Source organism: Nematostella vectensis, chromosome 7 (genome assembly GCF_932526225.1).
Source record: "Nematostella vectensis chromosome 7, jaNemVect1.1, whole genome shotgun sequence".
Classification (NCBI taxonomy): Eukaryota; Metazoa; Cnidaria; class Anthozoa; order Actiniaria; family Edwardsiidae; genus Nematostella; species Nematostella vectensis.
Window position 1 is genome coordinate 16,060,228 of NC_064040.1, and position 15,738 is coordinate 16,075,965.

Here is a 15,738-nt window from a genome sequence, read left to right on the forward strand (position 1 = left end):
GTCATTTGATGTCATCATATTGTACCCCATCCGCAAAAAAAATATAACAAAATGTTTCCTCCCAGCCTCGAACTGGGGACATTCTGCGTGTAAAGCAGACGTGATAACCACTGCACTACGGAAACTTCACGATTTTCTCTCCTATTAAATGCGGTGTCATTTGATGTCATCATATTGTACCCCATCCGCAAAAAAAATATAACAAAATGTTTAGTCCCATCCTCGAACTGGGGACCTTCTGCGTGTAAAGCAGACGTGATAACCACTGCACTACGGAAACTTCACGATTTTCTCTCCTATTAAATGCTGTTTTATTCGATGTCATCATATGGATGCACAAACGGCAAAAAAATTAAAATAATGTTCCGCCCAGGCTCGAACTGGGGACCTTCTACGTGTAAAGCAGACGTGATAACCACTACACTACGGAAACTTCACGATTTTCTATCCTATTAAATGCGGTGTCATTTGATGTCATCATATTGTACCCCATCCGCAAAAAAAAAAATAATAAAATGTTTCCGCCCAGGCTCGAACTGGGGACCTTCTGCGTGTTAGGCAGACGTGATAACCACTACACTACGGAAACTTCACGACTTTCTCCCCTATTAAATGCGGTGTCATTTGACGTCATCATATTGTACCCCATAGGCAAAAAAAAAATGTTTCCGCCCAGGCTCGAACTGGGGACCTTCTGCGTGTGAGGCAGACGTGATAACCACTACACTACGGAAACTTCACGATTATCTCTCCTATTAAATGCGGTGTCATTTGATGTCATCATATTGTACCCCATCCTAAAAAAAAATAACAAAATGTATCCGCCGAGGCTCGAACTGGGGACCTTCTGCGTGTAAAGCAGACGTGATAACCACTACACTAAGGAAACTTCACGATTTTCTCTCCTTTTAAATGCGGTGTCATTTGATGTCATCATATTGTACCCCATCCGCAAAAAAAAAATAACAAAATGTTTCCGCCCAGGCTCCCTAATTAAATTCGGTTTTATTCGATGTCATCATATGGATGCACCAACGGCAAAAGATTTAAATAATGTTTTCGCCCAGGCTCGAACTGGGGACCTTCTGCGTGTAAAGCAGACGTGATAACCACTACACTACGGAAACTTCACTATTATCTCTCCTATTAAATGCGGTGTCATTTGATGTCATCTTATTGTACCCCATCCGTAAAAAATAAATATATATATATTTCAGCCCAGGCTCCCTAATTAAATGCGGTTACATCCGATGTCATCATATGGATGCACCAACGGCAAAAAATTAAAATAATTATTCCGCCCAGGCTCGAACTGGGGACCTTCTGCGTTTAAAGCAGACGTGATAACCACTACACTACGGAAACTTCATGATTATCTCTCCTATTAAATGCGGTGTCATTTGATGTCATCATATTGTACCCCATCCGCAAAAAAAAATAACAAAATGTTTCCGCCCAGGCTCGAACTGGGGACCTTCTGCGTGTAAAGCAGACGTGATAACCACTACACTACGGAAACTTCACGATTTTCTCTCCTATTAAATGCGGTGTCATTTGATGTCATCATATTGTACCCCATCCGCAAAAAAAAATAATAAAATGTTTCCGCCCAGGCTCGAACTGGGGACCTTCTGCGTGTTAGGCAGACGTGATAACCACTACACTACGGACACTTCACGATTTTCTCTCCTATTAAATGCAGTGTCATTTGATGTCATCATATTGTACCCCATCCGCAAAAAAAAAATAACAAAACGTTTCCGCCTAGGCTCGAACTGGGGACCTTCTGTGTGTAAAGCAGACGTGATAACCACTACACTACGGAAACTTTACGATTATCTCTCCTATTAAATGCGGTGTAATTTGATGTCATCATATTGTACCCCATCCGCAAAAAATATATATATATATATTCCCGCCCAGGCTCCCTAATTAAATGCGGTTGCATTCGATGTCATCATATGGATGCACCAACGGCAAAAAATTAAAATAATGTTTCCGCCCAGGCTCGAACAGGGGACCTTCTGCGTGTGAGGCAGACGTGATAACCACTACACTACGGAAACTTCACGATTATCTCTCCTATTAAATGCGGTGTCATTTGATGTCATCATATTGTACCCCATCCGCAAAAAAAATATAACAAAATGTTTCCTCCCAGCCTCGAACTGGGGACATTCTGCGTGTAAAGCAGACGTGATAACCACTGCACTACGGAAACTTCACGATTTTCTCTCCTATTAAATGCGGTGTCATTTGATGTCATCATATTGTACCCCATCCGCAAAAAAAATATAACAAAATGTTTCCTCCCATCCTCGAACTGGGGACCTTCTGCGTGTAAAGCAGACGTGATAACCACTGCACTACGGAAACTTCACGATTTTCTCTCCTATTAAATGCTGTTTTATTCGATGTCATCATATGGATGCACAAACGGCAAAAAAATTAAAATAATGTTCCGCCCAGGCTCGAACTGGGGACCTTCTACGTGTAAAGCAGACGTGATAACCACTACACTACGGAAACTTCACGATTTTCTATCCTATTAAATGCGGTGTCATTTGATGTCATCATATTGTACCCCATCCGCAAAAAAAAAATAATAAAATGTTTCCGCCCAGGCTCGAACTGGGGACCTTCTGCGTGTTAGGCAGACGTGATAACCACTACACTACGGAAACTTCACGACTTTCTCCCCTATTAAATGCGGTGTCATTTGACGTCATCATATTGTACCCCATAGGCAAAAAAAAAATGTTTCCGCCCAGGCTCGAACTGGGGACCTTCTGCGTGTGAGGCAGACGTGATAACCACTACACTACGGAAACTTCACGATTATCTCTCCTATTAAATGCGGTGTCATTTGATGTCATCATATTGTACCCCATCCTAAAAAAAAATAACAAAATGTATCCGCCGAGGCTCGAACTGGGGACCTTCTGCGTGTAAAGCAGACGTGATAACCACTACACTAAGGAAACTTCACGATTTTCTCTCCTTTTAAATGCGGTGTCATTTGATGTCATCATATTGTACCCCATCCGCAAAAAAAAAATAACAAAATGTTTCCGCCCAGGCTCCCTAATTAAATTCGGTTTTATTCGATGTCATCATATGGATGCACCAACGGCAAAAGATTTAAATAATGTTTTCGCCCAGGCTCGAACTGGGGACCTTCTGCGTGTAAAGCAGACGTGATAACCACTACACTACGGAAACTTCACTATTATCTCTCCTATTAAATGCGGTGTCATTTGATGTCATCTTATTGTACCCCATCCGTAAAAAATAAATATATATATATTTCAGCCCAGGCTCCCTAATTAAATGCGGTTACATCCGATGTCATCATATGGATGCACCAACGGCAAAAAATTAAAATAATTATTCCGCCCAGGCTCGAACTGGGGACCTTCTGCGTTTAAAGCAGACGTGATAACCACTACACTACGGAAACTTCATGATTATCTCTCCTATTAAATGCGGTGTCATTTGATGTCATCATATTGTACCCCATCCGCAAAAAAAAATAACAAAATGTTTCCGCCCAGGCTCGAACTGGGGACCTTCTGCGTGTAAAGCAGACGTGATAACCACTACACTACGGAAACTTCACGATTTTCTCTCCTATTAAATGCGGTGTCATTTGATGTCATCATATTGTACCCCATCCGCAAAAAAAAATAATAAAATGTTTCCGCCCAGGCTCGAACTGGGGACCTTCTGCGTGTTAGGCAGACGTGATAACCACTACACTACGGACACTTCACGATTTTCTCTCCTATTAAATGCAGTGTCATTTGATGTCATCATATTGTACCCCATCCGCAAAAAAAAAATAACAAAACGTTTCCGCCTAGGCTCGAACTGGGGACCTTCTGTGTGTAAAGCAGACGTGATAACCACTACACTACGGAAACTTTACGATTATCTCTCCTATTAAATGCGGTGTCATTTGATGTCATCATATTGTACCCCATCCGCAAAAAATATATATATATATATATTCCCGCACAGGCTCCCTAATTAAATGCGGCTGCATTCGATGTCATCATATGGATGCACCAACGGCAAAAAATTAAAATAATGTTTCCGCCCAGGCTCGAACAGGGGACCTTCTGCGTGTGAGGCAGACGTGATAACCACTACACTACGGAAACTTCACGATTTTCTCTCCTATTAAATGCGGTGTCATTTGATGTCATCATATTGTACCCCATCCGCAAAAAAAATATAACAAAATGTTTCCTCCCAGCCTCGAACTGGGGACCTTCTGCGTGTAAAGCAGACGTGATAACCACTGCACTACGGAAACTTCACGATTTTCTCTCCTATTAAATGCGGTTTTATTCGATGTCATCATATGGATGCACAAACGGCAAAAAAAATAAAATAATGTTCCGCCCAGGCTCGAACTGGGGACCTTCTGCGTGTAAAGCAGACGTGATAACCACTACACTACGGAAACTTCACGATTTTCTATCCTATTAAATGCGGTGTCATTTGATGTCATCATATTGTACCCCATCCGCAAAAAAAATAATAAAATGTTTCCGCCCAGGCTCGAACTGGGGACCTTCTGCGTGTTAGTCAGACGTGATAACCACTACACTACGGAAACTTCACAATTTTCTCTCCTATTAAATTCGTTTTCATTCGATGTCATCATATCGATGCACCAACGGCAAAGGAATTTAAAAAATGTCAAAGCGGGGCTCGAACTTGGGACCTTCTTCGTGTAAAGCAGACGTGATAAACACTACACTACGGAAACTTCACGACTTTCTCCCCTATTAAATGCGGTGTCATTTGACGTCATCATATTGTACCCCATAGGCAAAAAAAAAATGTTTCCGCCCAGGCTAGAACTGGGGACCTTCTGCGTGTTAGGCAGACGTGATAACCACTACACTACGGAAACTTCACGATTATCTCTCCTATTAAATGCGGTGTCATTTGATGTCATCATATTGTACCCCATCCTAAAAAAAAATAACAAAATGTATCCGCCGATTCTCGAACTGGGGACCTTCTGCGTGTAAAGCAGACGTGATAACCACTACAATAAGGAAACTTCACGATTTTCTCTCCTTTTAAATGCGGTGTCATTTGATGTCATCATATTGTACCCCATCCGAAAAAAAAAATAACAAAATGTTTCCGCCCAGGCTCGAACTGGGGACCTTCTGCGTGTAAAGCAGACTTGATAACCACTACACTACGGAAACTTCACGATTTTCTCTCCTATTAAATGCGGTGTCATTTGATGTCATCATTTTGTACACCATCCGCAAAAAAAATAACAAAATATTTCTTCCCAAGCTACCTAATTAAATTCGGTTTTATTCGATGTCATCATATGGATGCACCATCGCCAAAAAAATTTAAATAATGTTTCCGCCCAGGCTCGAACTGGGGACCTTCTGCGTGTTAGGCAGACGTGATAACTACTACACTACGGAAACTTCACAATTTTCTCTCCTAATAAATTCGTTTTCATTCGATGTCATCATATCGATGCACCAACGGCAAAACAATTAAATAATGTTTCCGCCCAGGTTCGAACTGGGGACCTTCTGCGTGTAAAGCAGACGTGATAACCACTACACTACGGAAACTTCACAATTTTCTCTCCTATTAAATTCGTTTTCATTCGATGTCATCATATCGATGCACCAACGGCAAAAAAATTTAAATAATGTTTCCGCCCATGCTCGAGCAGGGGACATTTTGCGTGTTAGGCAGACGTGATAACCACTACACTACGGAAACTTTACGACTTTCTCCCATATTAAATGCGGTGTCATTTGAAGTCATCATATTGTACCCCATCCGCAAAAAAAAAATAATAATGTTTCCGCCCAGGCTCGAACTGGGGACCTTCTGCGTGTTAGGCAGACGTGATAACCACTACACTACGGACACTTCACGATTTTCTCTCCTATTAAATGCAGTGTCATTTGATGTCATCATATTGTACCCCATCCGCAAAAAAAAATTAACAAAACGTTTCCGCCTAGGCTCGAACTGGGGACCTTCTGTGTGTAAAGCAGACGTGATAACCACTACACTACGGAAACTTTACGATTATCTCTCCTATTAAATGCGGTGTCATTTGATGTCATCATATTGTACCCCATCCGCAAAAAATATATATATATATATATTCCCGCACAGGCTCCCTAATTAAATGCGGTTGCATTCGATGTCATCATATGGATGCACCAACGGCAAAAAATTAAAATAATGTTTCCGCCCAGGCTCGAACAGGGGACCTTCTGCGTGTGAGGCAGACGTGATAACCACTACACTACGGAAACTTCACGATTTTCTCTCCTATTAAATGCGGTGTCATTTGATGTCATCATATTGTACCCCATCCGCAAAAAAAATATAACAAAATGTTTCCTCCCAGCCTCGAACTGGGGACCTTCTGCGTGTAAAGCAGACGTGATAACCACTGCACTACTGAAACTTCACGATTTTCTCTCCTATTAAATGCGGTTTTATTCGATGTCATCATATGGATGCACAAACGGCAAAAAAAATAAAAATAATGTTCCGCCCAGGCTCGAACTGGGGACCTTCTGCGTGTAAAGCAGACGTGATAACCACTACACTACGGAAACTTCACGATTTTCTATCCTATTAAATGCGGTGTCATTTGATGTCATCATATTGTACCCCATCCGCAAAAAAAATAATAAAATGTTTCCGCCCAGGCTCGAACTGGGGACCTTCTGCGTGTTAGTCAGACGTGATAACCACTACACTACGGAAACTTCACAATTTTCTCTCCTATTAAATTCGTTTTCATTCGATGTCATCATATCGATGCACCAACGGCAAAGGAATTTAAAAAATGTCAAAGCGGGGCTCGAACTTGGGACCTTCTTCGTGTAAAGCAGACGTGATAAACACTACACTACGGAAACTTCACGATTTTCTCTCCTATTAAATGCGGTGTCATTTGATGTCATCATTTTGTACACCATCCGCAAAAAAAATAACAAAATATTTCCTCCCAAGCTACCTAATTAAATTCGGTTTTATTCGATGTCATCATATGGATGCACCATCGCCAAAAAAATTTAAATAATGTTTCCGCCCAGGCTCGAACTGGGGACCTTCTGCGTGTTAGGCAGACGTGATAACTACTACACTACGGAAACTTCACAATTTTCTCTCCTAATAAATTCGTTTTCATTCGATGTCATCATATCGATGCACCAACGGCAAAACAATTAAATAATGTTTCCGCCCAGGTTCGAACTGGGGACCTTCTGCGTGTAAAGCAGACGTGATAACCACTACACTACGGAAACTTCACAATTTTCTCTCCTATTAAATTCGTTTTCATTCGATGTCATCATATCGATGCACCAACGGCAAAAAAATTTAAATAATATTTCCGCCCATGCTCGAGCAGGGGACATTTTGCGTGTTAGGCAGACGTGATAACCACTACACTACGGAAACTTTACGACTTTCTCCCATATTAAATGCGGTGTCATTTGAAGTCATCATATTGTACCCCATCCGCAAAAAAAAAATAATAATGTTTCCGCCCAGGCTCGAACTGGGGACCTTCTGCGTGTTAGGCAGACGTGATAACCACTACACTACGGACACTTCACGATTTTCTCTCCTATTAAATGCAGTGTCATTTGATGTCATCATATTGTACCCCATCCGCAAAAAAAAATTAACAAAACGTTTCCGCCTAGGCTCGAACTGGGGACCTTCTGTGTGTAAAGCAGACGTGATAACCACTACACTACGGAAACTTTACGATTATCTCTCCTATTAAATGCGGTGTCATTTGATGTCATCATATTGTACCCCATCCGCAAAAAATATATATATATATATATTCCCGCACAGGCTCCCTAATTAAATGCGGTTGCATTCGATGTCATCATATGGATGCACCAACGGCAAAAAATTAAAATAATGTTTCCGCCCAGGCTCGAACAGGGGACCTTCTGCGTGTGAGGCAGACGTGATAACCACTACACTACGGAAACTTCACGATTTTCTCTCCTATTAAATGCGGTGTCATTTGATGTCATCATATTGTACCCCATCCGCAAAAAAAATATAACAAAATGTTTCCTCCCAGCCTCGAACTGGGGACCTTCTGCGTGTAAAGCAGACGTGATAACCACTGCACTACTGAAACTTCACGATTTTCTCTCCTATTAAATGCGGTTTTATTCGATGTCATCATATGGATGCACAAACGGCAAAAAATATAAAATAATGTTCCGCCCAGGCTCGAACTGGGGACCTTCTGCGTGTAAAGCAGACGTGATAACCACTACACTACGGAAACTTCACGATTTTCTATCCTATTAAATGCGGTGTCATTTGATGTCATCATATTGTACCCCATCCGCAAAAAAAATAATAAAATGTTTCCGCCCAGGCTCGAACTGGGGACCTTCTGCGTGTTAGTCAGACGTGATAACCACTACACTACGGAAACTTCACAATTTTCTCTCCTATTAAATTCGTTTTCATTCGATGTCATCATATCGATGCACCAACGGCAAAGGAATTTAAAAAATGTCAAAGCGGGGCTCGAACTTGGGACCTTCTTCGTGTAAAGCAGACGTGATAAACACTACACTACGGAAACTTCACGACTTTCTCCCCTATTAAATGCGGTGTCATTTGACGTCATCATATTGTACCCCATAGGCAAAAAAAAAATGTTTCCGCCCAGGCTAGAACTGGGGACCTTCTGCGTGTTAGGCAGACGTGATAACCACTACACTACGGAAACTTCACGATTATCTCTCCTATTAAATGCGGTGTCATTTGATGTCATCATATTGTACCCCATCCTAAAAAAAAATAACAAAATGTATCCGCCGATTCTCGAACTGGGGACCTTCTGCGTGTAAAGCAGACGTGATAACCACTACAATAAGGAAACTTCACGATTTTCTCTCCTTTTAAATGCGGTGTCATTTGATGTCATCATATTGTACCCCTTCCGAAAAAAAAAATAACAAAATGTTTACGCCCAGGCTTGAACTGGGGACCTTCTGCGTGTAAAGCAGACGTGATAACCACTACACTACTGAAACTTCACTATTATCTCTCCTATTAAATGCGGTGTCATTTGATGTCATCATATTGTACCCCATCCGTAAAAAAAATTTATATATATATTTCAGCCCAGGCTCCCTAATTAAATGCGGTTACATCCGATGTCATCATATGGATGCACCAACGGCAAAAAATTAAAATAATGACTCCGCCCAGGCTCGAACAGGGGACCTTCTGCGTTTAAAGCAGACGTGATAACCACTACACTACGGAAACTTCACGATTATCTCTCCTATTAAATGCGGTGCCATTTGATGTCATCATATTGTACCCCATCCGCAAAAAAAAATAACAAAGTGTTTCCGCCCAGGCTCGAACTGGGGACCTTCTGCGTGTAAAGCAGACGTGATAACCACTACACTACGGAAACTTCACGATTTTCTCTCCTATTAAATGCGGTGTCATTTGATGTCATCATATTGTACCCCATCCGCAAAAAAAATAATAAAATGTTTCCGCCCAGGCTCGAACTGGGGACCTTCTGCGTGTTAGGCAGACGTGATAACTACTACACTACGGAAACTTCACAATTTTCTCTCCTAATAAATTCGTTTTCATTCGATGCCATCATATCGATGCACCAACCGCAAAAAAAAATAAAAAATGTCCCGGCGGAGCTCGAACTTGGGACCTATTCTGCGTGTGAAGCAAACTTGATAAAAACTACACTACGGAAACTTCACGATTAACTCTCCTATTAAATGTGGTGTCATTTGATGTCATCATATTGTACCCCATCCGCAAAAAAAAAAAACAAAATACTTCCGCCAAGTCTCCCTAATTAAATGCGGTTTTACTCGATGTCATCATATGGATGCACCAACGGCAAAAAATTTAAATAATGTTTCCGCCCAGGCTCGAACTGGGGACCTTCTGCGTGTGAGGCAGACGTGATAACCACTACACTACGGAAACTTCACGATTATCTCTCCTATTAAATGCGGTGTCATTTGATGTCATCATATTGTACCCCATCCGCAAAAAAAAATAACAAAATGTTTCCGCCCAGGCTCGAACTGGGGACCTTCTGCGTGTAAAGCAGACGTGATAACCACTACACTACGGAAACTTCACGATTTTCTCTCCTATTAAATGCGGTGTCATTTGATGTCATCATATTGTACACCATCCGCAAAAAAAATAACAAAATATTTCCTCCCAAGCTACCTAATTAAATTCGGTTTTATTCGATGTCATCATATGGATGCACCAACGCCAAAAAAAATTAAATAATGTTTCCGCCCAGGCTCGAATTGGGGACCTTCTGCGTGTTAGGCAGACGTGATAACTACTACACTACGGAAACTTCACAATTTTCTCTCCTAATAAATTCGTTTTCATTCGATGTCATCATATCGATGCACCAACGGCAAAACAATTAAATAATGTTTCCGCCCAGGTTCGAACTGGGGACCTTCTGCGTGTAAAGCAGACGTGATACCACTACACTACGGAAAGTTCACAATTTTCTCTCCTATTAAATTCGTTTTCATTCGATGTCATCATATAGATGCACCAACGGCAAAAAAATTTAAAAAATGTCCTGGCGGGGCTCGAACTTGGGACCTTTCGCGTGTAAAGCAGACATGATAAACACTACACTACGGAAACTTCACGACTTTCTCCCCTATTAATTGCGGTGTCATTTGACGTCATCATATTGTACCCCATAGGCAAAAAAAAAATGTTTCCGCCCAGGCCCGAACTGGGGACCTTCTGCGTGTTAGGCAGACATGATAACCACTACACTACGGAAACTTCACGATTATCTCTCCTATTAAATGTGGTGTCATTTGATGTCATCATATTGTACCCCATCCGCAAAAAAAATAACAAAATACTTCCGCCAAGGCTCCCTAATTAAATGCGGTTTTACTCGATGTCATCATATGGATGCACCAACGGCAAAAAATTTAAATAATGTTTCCGCCCAGGCTCGAACTGGGGACCTTCTGCGTGTGAGGCAGACGTGATAACCACTACACTACGGAAACTTCACGATTATCTCTCCTATTAAATGCGGTGTCATTTGATGTCATCATATTGTACCCCATCCGCAAAAAAAATATAACAAAATGTTTCCTCCCAGCCTCGAACTGGGGACATTCTGCGTGTAAAGCAGACGTGATAACCACTGCACTACGGAAACTTCACGATTTTCTCTCCTATTAAATGCGGTGTCATTTGATGTCATCATATTGTACCCCATCCGCAAAAAAAATATAACAAAATGTTTCCTCCCATCCTCGAACTGGGGACCTTCTGCGTGTAAAGCAGACGTGATAACCACTGCACTACGGAAACTTCACGATTTTCTCTCCTATTAAATGCTGTTTTATTCGATGTCATCATATGGATGCACAAACGGCAAAAAAATTAAAATAATGTTCCGCCCAGGCTGGAACTGGGGACCTTCTACGTGTAAAGCAGACGTGATAACCACTACACTACGGAAACTTCACGATTTTCTATCCTATTAAATGCGGTGTCATTTGATGTCATCATATTGTACCCCATCCGCAAAAAAAAAATAATAAAATGTTTCCGCCCAGGCTCGAACTGGGGACCTTCTGCGTGTTAGGCAGACGTGATAACCACTACACTACGGAAACTTCACAATTTTCTCTCCTATTAAATTCGTTTTCATTCAAGGTCATCATATCGATGCACCAACGGCAAAGGAATTTAAAAAATGTCCCGGCGGGGCTCGAACTTGGGACCTTCTTCGTGTAAAGCAGACGTGATAAACACTACACTACGGAAACTTCACGACTTTCTCCCCTATTAAATGCGGTGTCATTTGACGTCATCATATTGTACCCCATAGGCAAAAAAAAAATGTTTCCGCCCAGGCTCGAACTGGGGACCTTCTGCGTGTGAGGCAGACGTGATAACCACTACACTACGGAAACTTCACGATTATCTCTCCTATTAAATGCGGTGTCATTTGATGTCATCATATTGTACCCCATCCTAAAAAAAAATAACAAAATGTATCCGCCGAGGCTCGAACTGGGGAGCTTCTGCGTGTAAAGCAGACGTGATAACCACTACACTAAGGAAACTTCACGATTTTCTCTCCTTTTAAATGCGGTGTCATTTGATGTCATCATAATGTACCCCATCCGCAAAAAAAAAATAACAAAATGTTTCCGCCCAGGCTCCCTAATTATATTCGGTTTTATTCGATGTCATCATATGGATGCACCAACGGCAAAAGATTTAAATAATGTTTTCGCCCAGGCTCGAACTGGGGACCTTCTGCGTGTAAAGCAGACGTGATAACCACTACACTACGGAAACTTCACTATTATCTCTCCTATTAAATGCGGTGTCATTTGATGTCATCTTATTGTACCCCATCCGTAAAAAAAAAATATATATATATTTCAGCCCAGGCTCCCTAATTAAATGCGGTTACATCCGATGTCATCATATGGATGCACCAACGGCAAAAAATTAAAATAATTATTCCGCCCAGGCTCGAACTGGGGACCTTCTGCGTTTAAAGCAGACGTGATAACCACTACACTACGGAAACTTCACGATTATCTCTCCTATTAAATGCGGTGTCATTTGATGTCATCATATTGTACCCCATCCGCAAAAAAAAATAACAAAATGTTTCCGCCCAGGCTCGAACTGGGGACCTTCTGCGTGTAAAGCAGACGTGATAACCACTACACTACGGAAACTTCACGATTTTCTCTCCTATTAAATGCGGTGTCATTTGATGTCATCATATTGTACCCCATCCGCAAAAAAAAATAATAAAATGTTTCCGCCCAGGCTCGAACTGGGGACCTTCTGCGTGTTAGGCAGACGTGATAACTACTACACTACGGAAACTTCACAATTTTCGCTCCTAATAAATTCGTTTTCATTCGATGCCATCATATCGATGCACCAACCGCAAAATAAATTAAAAAATGTCCCGGCAGAGCTCGAACTTGGGACCTATTCTGCGTGTGAAGCAAACTTGATAAAAACTACGCTACGGAAACTTCACGATTAACTCTCCTATTAAATGTGGTGTCATTTGATGTCATCATATTGTACCCCATCCGCAAAAAAAAATAACAAAATACTTCCGCCAAGGCTCCCTAATTAAATTCGGTTTTATTCGATGTCATCATATGGATGCACCAACGGCAAAAAATTTAAATAATGTTTCCGCCCAGGCTCGAACTGGGGACCTTCTGCGTGTGAGGCAGACGTGATAACCACTACACTACGGAAACTTCACGATTATCTCTCCTATTAAATGCGGTGTCATTTGATGTCATCATATTGTACCCCATCCGCAAAAAAAAATAACAAAATGTTTCCGCCCAGGCTCGAACTGGGGACCTTCTGCGTGTAAAGCAGACTTGATAACCACTACACTACGGAAACTTCACGATTTTCTCTCCTATTAAATGCGGTGTCATTTGATGTCATCATTTTGTACACCATCCGCAAAAAAAATAACAAAATATTTCCTCCCAAGCTACCTAATTAAATTCGGTTTTATTCGATGTCATCATATGGATGCACCATCGCCAAAAAAATTTAAATAATGTTTCCGCCCAGGCTCGAACTGGGGACCTTCTGCGTGTTAGGCAGACGTGATAACTACTACACTACGGAAACTTCACAATTTTCTCTCCTAATAAATTCGTTTTCATTCGATGTCATCATATCGATGCACCAACGGCAAAACAATTAAATAATGTTTCCGCCCAGGTTCGAACTTGGGACCTTCTGCGTGTAAAGCAGACGTGATAACCACTACACTACGGAAACTTCACAATTTTCTCTCCTATTAAATTCGTTTTCATTCGATGTCATCATATCGATGCACCAACGGCAAAAAAATTTAAATAATGTTTCCGCCCATGCTCGAGCAGGGGACATTTTGCGTGTTAGGCAGACGTGATAACCACTACACTACGGAAACTTTACGACTTTCTCCCATATTAAATGCGGTGTCATTTGAAGTCATCATATTGTACCCCATCCGCAAAAAAAAAAAAATAATGTTTCCGCCCAGGCTCGAACTGGGGACCTTCTGCGTGTTAGGCAGACGTGATAACCACTACACTACGGACACTTCACGATTTTCTCTCCTATTAAATGCAGTGTCATTTGATGTCATCATATTGTACCCCATCCGCAAAAAAAAAATAACAAAACGTTTCCGCCTAGGCTCGAACTGGGGACCTTCTGTGTGTAAAGCAGACGTGATAACCACTACACTACGGAAACTTTACGATTATCTCTCCTATTAAATGCGGTGTCATTTGATGTCATCATATTGTACCCCATCCGCAAAAAATATATATATATATATATTCCCGCACAGGCTCCCTAATTAAATGCGGTTGCATTCGATGTCATCATATGGATGCACCAACGGCAAAAAATTAAAATAATGTTTCCGCCCAGGCTCGAACAGGGGACCTTCTGCGTGTGAGGCAGACGTGATAACCACTACACTACGGAAACTTCACGATTTTCTCTCCTATTAAATGCGGTGTCATTTGATGTCATCATATTGTACCCCATCCGCAAAAAAAATATAACAAAATGTTTCCTCCCAGCCTCGAACTGGGGACCTTCTGCGTGTAAAGCAGACGTGATAACCACTGCACTACGGAAACTTCACGATTTTCTCTCCTATTAAATGCGGTTTTATTCGATGTCATCATATGGATGCACAAACGGCAAAAAAAATAAAATAATGTTCCGCCCAGGCTCGAACTGGGGACCTTCTGCGTGTAAAGCAGACGTGATAACCACTACACTACGGAAACTTCACGATTTTCTATCCTATTAAATGCGGTGTCATTTGATGTCATCATATTGTACCCCATCCGCAAAAAAAATAATAAAATGTTTCCGCCCAGGCTCGAACTGGGGACCTTCTGCGTGTTAGTCAGACGTGATAACCACTACACTACGGAAACTTCACAATTTTCTCTCCTATTAAATTCGTTTTCATTCGATGTCATCATATCGATGCACCAACGGCAAAGGAATTTAAAAAATGTCAAAGCGGGGCTCGAACTTGGGACCTTCTTCGTGTAAAGCAGACGTGATAAACACTACACTACGGAAACTTCACGACTTTCTCCCCTATTAAATGCGGTGTCATTTGACGTCATCATATTGTACCCCATAGGCAAAAAAAAAATGTTTCCGCCCAGGCTAGAACTGGGGACCTTCTGCGTGTTAGGCAGACGTGATAACCACTACACTGCGGAAACTTCACGATTATCTCTCCTATTAAATGCGGTGTCATTTGATGTCATCATATTGTACCCCATCCGCAAAAAAAAATAACAAAATGTATCCGCCGATTCTCGAACTGGGGACCTTCTGCGTGTAAAGCAGACGTGATAACCACTACAATAAGGAAACTTCACGATTTTCTCTCCTTTTAAATGCGGTGTCATTTGATGTCATCATATTGTACCCCATCCGAAAAAAAAAATAACAAAATGTTTACGCCCAGGCTTGAACTGGGGACCTTCTGCGTGTAAAGCAGACGTGATAACCACTACACTACTGAAACTTCACTATTATCTCTCCTATTAAATGCGGTGTCATTTGATGTCATCATATTGTACCCCATCC

General features: G+C 41.4%; 66 non-coding genes across 66 annotated transcripts; all 66 read right to left on the reverse strand.

The window, feature by feature from the left end:
- Positions 1-359: 359 nt before the first annotated feature.
- On the reverse strand, positions 360-433 carry Trnav-uac. Its single transcript has one exon. It is a non-coding gene; the product is annotated as a tRNA-Val (tRNA).
- Positions 434-516: 83 nt separating this feature from the next.
- Positions 517-589, reverse strand: Trnav-aac. Its single transcript has one exon. It is a non-coding gene; the product is annotated as a tRNA-Val (tRNA).
- Positions 590-663: 74 nt separating this feature from the next.
- Trnav-cac lies at positions 664-736 on the reverse strand. Its single transcript has one exon. It is a non-coding gene; the product is annotated as a tRNA-Val (tRNA).
- Positions 737-1,054: 318 nt separating this feature from the next.
- On the reverse strand, positions 1,055-1,127 carry Trnav-uac. The gene has a single exon. It is a non-coding gene; the product is annotated as a tRNA-Val (tRNA).
- A 163-nt stretch (positions 1,128-1,290) lies between these two features.
- Trnal-uaa lies at positions 1,291-1,365 on the reverse strand. The gene has a single exon. It is a non-coding gene; the product is annotated as a tRNA-Leu (tRNA).
- An 81-nt stretch (positions 1,366-1,446) lies between these two features.
- Trnav-uac lies at positions 1,447-1,519 on the reverse strand. The gene has a single exon. It is a non-coding gene; the product is annotated as a tRNA-Val (tRNA).
- An 81-nt stretch (positions 1,520-1,600) lies between these two features.
- On the reverse strand, positions 1,601-1,673 carry Trnav-aac. The gene has a single exon. It is a non-coding gene; the product is annotated as a tRNA-Val (tRNA).
- An 82-nt stretch (positions 1,674-1,755) lies between these two features.
- Positions 1,756-1,828, reverse strand: Trnav-uac. The gene has a single exon. It is a non-coding gene; the product is annotated as a tRNA-Val (tRNA).
- A 165-nt stretch (positions 1,829-1,993) lies between these two features.
- Positions 1,994-2,066, reverse strand: Trnav-cac. Its single transcript has one exon. It is a non-coding gene; the product is annotated as a tRNA-Val (tRNA).
- A 389-nt stretch (positions 2,067-2,455) lies between these two features.
- Positions 2,456-2,529, reverse strand: Trnav-uac. The gene has a single exon. It is a non-coding gene; the product is annotated as a tRNA-Val (tRNA).
- An 82-nt stretch (positions 2,530-2,611) lies between these two features.
- On the reverse strand, positions 2,612-2,684 carry Trnav-aac. Its single transcript has one exon. It is a non-coding gene; the product is annotated as a tRNA-Val (tRNA).
- Positions 2,685-2,758: 74 nt separating this feature from the next.
- On the reverse strand, positions 2,759-2,831 carry Trnav-cac. Its single transcript has one exon. It is a non-coding gene; the product is annotated as a tRNA-Val (tRNA).
- A 318-nt stretch (positions 2,832-3,149) lies between these two features.
- Positions 3,150-3,222, reverse strand: Trnav-uac. The gene has a single exon. It is a non-coding gene; the product is annotated as a tRNA-Val (tRNA).
- Positions 3,223-3,385: 163 nt separating this feature from the next.
- Positions 3,386-3,460, reverse strand: Trnal-uaa. Its single transcript has one exon. It is a non-coding gene; the product is annotated as a tRNA-Leu (tRNA).
- Positions 3,461-3,541: 81 nt separating this feature from the next.
- Positions 3,542-3,614, reverse strand: Trnav-uac. Its single transcript has one exon. It is a non-coding gene; the product is annotated as a tRNA-Val (tRNA).
- An 81-nt stretch (positions 3,615-3,695) lies between these two features.
- On the reverse strand, positions 3,696-3,768 carry Trnav-aac. The gene has a single exon. It is a non-coding gene; the product is annotated as a tRNA-Val (tRNA).
- Positions 3,769-3,850: 82 nt separating this feature from the next.
- Positions 3,851-3,923, reverse strand: Trnav-uac. Its single transcript has one exon. It is a non-coding gene; the product is annotated as a tRNA-Val (tRNA).
- Positions 3,924-4,090: 167 nt separating this feature from the next.
- On the reverse strand, positions 4,091-4,163 carry Trnav-cac. The gene has a single exon. It is a non-coding gene; the product is annotated as a tRNA-Val (tRNA).
- Positions 4,164-4,245: 82 nt separating this feature from the next.
- Positions 4,246-4,318, reverse strand: Trnav-uac. The gene has a single exon. It is a non-coding gene; the product is annotated as a tRNA-Val (tRNA).
- A 79-nt stretch (positions 4,319-4,397) lies between these two features.
- On the reverse strand, positions 4,398-4,471 carry Trnav-uac. The gene has a single exon. It is a non-coding gene; the product is annotated as a tRNA-Val (tRNA).
- Positions 4,472-4,551: 80 nt separating this feature from the next.
- Trnav-aac lies at positions 4,552-4,624 on the reverse strand. The gene has a single exon. It is a non-coding gene; the product is annotated as a tRNA-Val (tRNA).
- Positions 4,625-4,851: 227 nt separating this feature from the next.
- On the reverse strand, positions 4,852-4,924 carry Trnav-aac. The gene has a single exon. It is a non-coding gene; the product is annotated as a tRNA-Val (tRNA).
- A 234-nt stretch (positions 4,925-5,158) lies between these two features.
- Trnav-uac lies at positions 5,159-5,231 on the reverse strand. The gene has a single exon. It is a non-coding gene; the product is annotated as a tRNA-Val (tRNA).
- Positions 5,232-5,395: 164 nt separating this feature from the next.
- Trnav-aac lies at positions 5,396-5,468 on the reverse strand. Its single transcript has one exon. It is a non-coding gene; the product is annotated as a tRNA-Val (tRNA).
- Positions 5,469-5,548: 80 nt separating this feature from the next.
- Positions 5,549-5,621, reverse strand: Trnav-uac. Its single transcript has one exon. It is a non-coding gene; the product is annotated as a tRNA-Val (tRNA).
- A 234-nt stretch (positions 5,622-5,855) lies between these two features.
- Trnav-aac lies at positions 5,856-5,928 on the reverse strand. Its single transcript has one exon. It is a non-coding gene; the product is annotated as a tRNA-Val (tRNA).
- An 82-nt stretch (positions 5,929-6,010) lies between these two features.
- Trnav-uac lies at positions 6,011-6,083 on the reverse strand. Its single transcript has one exon. It is a non-coding gene; the product is annotated as a tRNA-Val (tRNA).
- Positions 6,084-6,250: 167 nt separating this feature from the next.
- Trnav-cac lies at positions 6,251-6,323 on the reverse strand. The gene has a single exon. It is a non-coding gene; the product is annotated as a tRNA-Val (tRNA).
- A 235-nt stretch (positions 6,324-6,558) lies between these two features.
- Positions 6,559-6,632, reverse strand: Trnav-uac. The gene has a single exon. It is a non-coding gene; the product is annotated as a tRNA-Val (tRNA).
- Positions 6,633-6,712: 80 nt separating this feature from the next.
- On the reverse strand, positions 6,713-6,785 carry Trnav-aac. The gene has a single exon. It is a non-coding gene; the product is annotated as a tRNA-Val (tRNA).
- A 317-nt stretch (positions 6,786-7,102) lies between these two features.
- Positions 7,103-7,175, reverse strand: Trnav-aac. Its single transcript has one exon. It is a non-coding gene; the product is annotated as a tRNA-Val (tRNA).
- Positions 7,176-7,255: 80 nt separating this feature from the next.
- On the reverse strand, positions 7,256-7,328 carry Trnav-uac. The gene has a single exon. It is a non-coding gene; the product is annotated as a tRNA-Val (tRNA).
- A 234-nt stretch (positions 7,329-7,562) lies between these two features.
- Positions 7,563-7,635, reverse strand: Trnav-aac. The gene has a single exon. It is a non-coding gene; the product is annotated as a tRNA-Val (tRNA).
- An 82-nt stretch (positions 7,636-7,717) lies between these two features.
- On the reverse strand, positions 7,718-7,790 carry Trnav-uac. Its single transcript has one exon. It is a non-coding gene; the product is annotated as a tRNA-Val (tRNA).
- Positions 7,791-7,957: 167 nt separating this feature from the next.
- Trnav-cac lies at positions 7,958-8,030 on the reverse strand. The gene has a single exon. It is a non-coding gene; the product is annotated as a tRNA-Val (tRNA).
- Positions 8,031-8,264: 234 nt separating this feature from the next.
- On the reverse strand, positions 8,265-8,338 carry Trnav-uac. The gene has a single exon. It is a non-coding gene; the product is annotated as a tRNA-Val (tRNA).
- An 80-nt stretch (positions 8,339-8,418) lies between these two features.
- Trnav-aac lies at positions 8,419-8,491 on the reverse strand. The gene has a single exon. It is a non-coding gene; the product is annotated as a tRNA-Val (tRNA).
- Positions 8,492-8,718: 227 nt separating this feature from the next.
- Trnav-aac lies at positions 8,719-8,791 on the reverse strand. The gene has a single exon. It is a non-coding gene; the product is annotated as a tRNA-Val (tRNA).
- Positions 8,792-9,025: 234 nt separating this feature from the next.
- On the reverse strand, positions 9,026-9,098 carry Trnav-uac. Its single transcript has one exon. It is a non-coding gene; the product is annotated as a tRNA-Val (tRNA).
- A 165-nt stretch (positions 9,099-9,263) lies between these two features.
- Trnal-uaa lies at positions 9,264-9,336 on the reverse strand. The gene has a single exon. It is a non-coding gene; the product is annotated as a tRNA-Leu (tRNA).
- Positions 9,337-9,417: 81 nt separating this feature from the next.
- Positions 9,418-9,490, reverse strand: Trnav-uac. The gene has a single exon. It is a non-coding gene; the product is annotated as a tRNA-Val (tRNA).
- An 80-nt stretch (positions 9,491-9,570) lies between these two features.
- Trnav-aac lies at positions 9,571-9,643 on the reverse strand. The gene has a single exon. It is a non-coding gene; the product is annotated as a tRNA-Val (tRNA).
- Positions 9,644-9,962: 319 nt separating this feature from the next.
- On the reverse strand, positions 9,963-10,035 carry Trnav-cac. The gene has a single exon. It is a non-coding gene; the product is annotated as a tRNA-Val (tRNA).
- Positions 10,036-10,116: 81 nt separating this feature from the next.
- Trnav-uac lies at positions 10,117-10,189 on the reverse strand. The gene has a single exon. It is a non-coding gene; the product is annotated as a tRNA-Val (tRNA).
- Positions 10,190-10,353: 164 nt separating this feature from the next.
- On the reverse strand, positions 10,354-10,426 carry Trnav-aac. Its single transcript has one exon. It is a non-coding gene; the product is annotated as a tRNA-Val (tRNA).
- Positions 10,427-10,506: 80 nt separating this feature from the next.
- Trnav-uac lies at positions 10,507-10,578 on the reverse strand. The gene has a single exon. It is a non-coding gene; the product is annotated as a tRNA-Val (tRNA).
- Positions 10,579-10,805: 227 nt separating this feature from the next.
- On the reverse strand, positions 10,806-10,878 carry Trnav-aac. The gene has a single exon. It is a non-coding gene; the product is annotated as a tRNA-Val (tRNA).
- A 163-nt stretch (positions 10,879-11,041) lies between these two features.
- Positions 11,042-11,114, reverse strand: Trnav-cac. Its single transcript has one exon. It is a non-coding gene; the product is annotated as a tRNA-Val (tRNA).
- Positions 11,115-11,659: 545 nt separating this feature from the next.
- On the reverse strand, positions 11,660-11,732 carry Trnav-aac. The gene has a single exon. It is a non-coding gene; the product is annotated as a tRNA-Val (tRNA).
- Positions 11,733-11,959: 227 nt separating this feature from the next.
- Positions 11,960-12,032, reverse strand: Trnav-cac. The gene has a single exon. It is a non-coding gene; the product is annotated as a tRNA-Val (tRNA).
- A 318-nt stretch (positions 12,033-12,350) lies between these two features.
- Trnav-uac lies at positions 12,351-12,423 on the reverse strand. Its single transcript has one exon. It is a non-coding gene; the product is annotated as a tRNA-Val (tRNA).
- A 163-nt stretch (positions 12,424-12,586) lies between these two features.
- On the reverse strand, positions 12,587-12,661 carry Trnal-uaa. The gene has a single exon. It is a non-coding gene; the product is annotated as a tRNA-Leu (tRNA).
- An 81-nt stretch (positions 12,662-12,742) lies between these two features.
- Positions 12,743-12,815, reverse strand: Trnav-uac. The gene has a single exon. It is a non-coding gene; the product is annotated as a tRNA-Val (tRNA).
- Positions 12,816-12,896: 81 nt separating this feature from the next.
- Trnav-aac lies at positions 12,897-12,969 on the reverse strand. The gene has a single exon. It is a non-coding gene; the product is annotated as a tRNA-Val (tRNA).
- Positions 12,970-13,288: 319 nt separating this feature from the next.
- Positions 13,289-13,361, reverse strand: Trnal-uaa. Its single transcript has one exon. It is a non-coding gene; the product is annotated as a tRNA-Val (tRNA).
- Positions 13,362-13,442: 81 nt separating this feature from the next.
- On the reverse strand, positions 13,443-13,515 carry Trnav-uac. The gene has a single exon. It is a non-coding gene; the product is annotated as a tRNA-Val (tRNA).
- A 164-nt stretch (positions 13,516-13,679) lies between these two features.
- On the reverse strand, positions 13,680-13,752 carry Trnav-aac. Its single transcript has one exon. It is a non-coding gene; the product is annotated as a tRNA-Val (tRNA).
- Positions 13,753-13,832: 80 nt separating this feature from the next.
- On the reverse strand, positions 13,833-13,905 carry Trnav-uac. Its single transcript has one exon. It is a non-coding gene; the product is annotated as a tRNA-Val (tRNA).
- Positions 13,906-14,139: 234 nt separating this feature from the next.
- Positions 14,140-14,212, reverse strand: Trnav-aac. Its single transcript has one exon. It is a non-coding gene; the product is annotated as a tRNA-Val (tRNA).
- Positions 14,213-14,294: 82 nt separating this feature from the next.
- Trnav-uac lies at positions 14,295-14,367 on the reverse strand. The gene has a single exon. It is a non-coding gene; the product is annotated as a tRNA-Val (tRNA).
- Positions 14,368-14,534: 167 nt separating this feature from the next.
- Positions 14,535-14,607, reverse strand: Trnav-cac. Its single transcript has one exon. It is a non-coding gene; the product is annotated as a tRNA-Val (tRNA).
- Positions 14,608-14,689: 82 nt separating this feature from the next.
- Positions 14,690-14,762, reverse strand: Trnav-uac. Its single transcript has one exon. It is a non-coding gene; the product is annotated as a tRNA-Val (tRNA).
- A 79-nt stretch (positions 14,763-14,841) lies between these two features.
- Positions 14,842-14,915, reverse strand: Trnav-uac. Its single transcript has one exon. It is a non-coding gene; the product is annotated as a tRNA-Val (tRNA).
- An 80-nt stretch (positions 14,916-14,995) lies between these two features.
- Trnav-aac lies at positions 14,996-15,068 on the reverse strand. Its single transcript has one exon. It is a non-coding gene; the product is annotated as a tRNA-Val (tRNA).
- Positions 15,069-15,295: 227 nt separating this feature from the next.
- On the reverse strand, positions 15,296-15,368 carry Trnav-aac. The gene has a single exon. It is a non-coding gene; the product is annotated as a tRNA-Val (tRNA).
- Positions 15,369-15,603: 235 nt separating this feature from the next.
- Positions 15,604-15,676, reverse strand: Trnav-uac. Its single transcript has one exon. It is a non-coding gene; the product is annotated as a tRNA-Val (tRNA).
- Positions 15,677-15,738: the final 62 nt, after the last annotated feature.